We start from the raw sequence: 1,666 nt of genomic DNA, 5'->3' as shown, positions 1-1,666 counted from the left end.
ATTCTGGCTGTACTTCTCCAAGACCGATGAGCTCGTTCTTTTGGCCATCCATGGCAACACTCAATCTTCTTTGACAAAGTCATCGTTCAAAGCTATCAGTTCTTCATCCATTTTCTGTCTTCATGGTCCAGCTTTCATATGCCTATCCGACAAAACGTTGTTCTCAACGTGATATCTGTGCGCTCTAACCCTTGCACGACGCCTTTGCAACAGATTTGCCAGGCACAATGGACATTTGATGTTTTCCCTCCACTTCCCTGTGTGTTGACGGCGGGTCCAGGTCAACTAAATCCTCGGCAACTTCGATTTTTTTCTCTGTTTGTCATGGTGTCCGTGGGTCCATTTTATGAGAGCTGTTGTTTTGTTTCCATGGAGTTGTAATCCGTACTTCAGGCCGTAGTCTTGGATCTTCACCACTAAGTGCTTCAAGGGCTCTTCATTTGCAACAGGAAAAGCGGTGCCAACTACGTGTGAGCAGTTGTTCACGCGCCTTCTATCTAATTCGCATGTCCTGTTCTTCAGACAGTCCGTTTTCCCAGGGCATTTGCTCAACATACAGGTTCAGTGCATTTGAAGGCTCCAAAAAGTAAATAGCACAGATCCTTAACCTTGTAAGTAATTGATACGTGCAAGCTGCGTGTCTGAAAATGTTTCCGTTCTTATCATGAACTGCAGGGCTACTGAAAACAAAGAAACGAACTCATTGCAATCAAATCGATTCTGACTTCCAGCCACCTTATAGGACAGGCTAAAACTGCCCCTAAGGGTTTCGGAGACGGTAAATCTTTATGGGAGTAGAAAGCCGCATTTGTCTCTCTCAGAGCGGCTGGTGGTTTCGAACTGACCAACTGCTAAACGCGTTAACTCCTGGTTACTATTTCCGGGGATATTTTTAAATTTAAAATAATAAACTCTTGTTGAAACGCGACACACACAAAAAGTGTAAAAACGGTCCTTTTGGTTTCCCCGCCTCTGAGAGTCTCTCTGACAGTCCTTTTAGATCATTTTGCAGGGCGTCTGAAGGAGGACACGGGGTTTCTCCTCTCCTTCGATTTTCTGAGCACGAAGGACGGACTGAAAGCAGCACTGGAAACTCCGGTTACCAGTTGGGAAAAGTCAGCATCTCGCCGGCACACGGGGACAAATAACTCAGAGATAGAGAAAGCCGCAGGCCCTGGCACGGGTGGTAGTGTGGCCGAGCGGTCTAAGGCGCTGGATTTAGGCTCCAGTCTCTTCGGAGGCGTGGGTTCGAATCCCATCACTGCCAATGCTATATTTTAGTCTAGCCACAGATTCGAAGTGCTGAAGAACTTGATTAAAGTAGTAATTACTCGAATGTCAAGTTTTCCCACTACTACCTCACGCTGATAGGCTATCTGCCGTCAAGCCCCTCCGCTAGTCTTCTGCGCGACGTTAAACCGGTCTTCCACTGTGTCATAGCTTGTCTACCAAACAAAGGCTCAGCGCACCATACTCCTCCTCTGACTTACCCTTTCCCTCCGCGGGCTGGTCCCTCCGGACGCTCCTTGCGTCCGACTGTTGGCACGCCTGTCTTTAGTGTTACTGTTTGCGGCCAGCATTGCCGGCGATCAGGGACTGCACTCGTCCGTGTGCATCGGGAAGGCTTTCCGGGAAGTGCCATCGCCATCAGGCACCGTCTGCACGG

The 1,666-nt window shown here is 48.6% G+C and overlaps 1 non-coding gene across 1 annotated transcript; it reads left to right on the top strand.

Moving 5' to 3' along the window:
- Window positions 1-1,185: 1,185 nt before the first annotated feature.
- TRNAL-UAG lies at window positions 1,186-1,267 on the top strand. The gene has a single exon. It is a non-coding gene; the product is annotated as a tRNA-Leu (tRNA).
- The last annotated feature ends 399 nt before the right edge of the window (window positions 1,268-1,666 follow it).

The sequence above is a fragment of the Echinops telfairi genome, unplaced genomic scaffold (assembly GCF_000313985.2).
Source record: "Echinops telfairi isolate 266 unplaced genomic scaffold, ASM31398v2 ScPeMD7_18;HRSCAF=68, whole genome shotgun sequence".
NCBI lineage: Eukaryota > Metazoa > Chordata > Mammalia > Afrosoricida > Tenrecidae > Echinops > Echinops telfairi.
The sequence above is the reverse complement of the archived record's forward strand: the minus strand, read 5'-3'. Positions and strand labels throughout refer to the sequence as shown.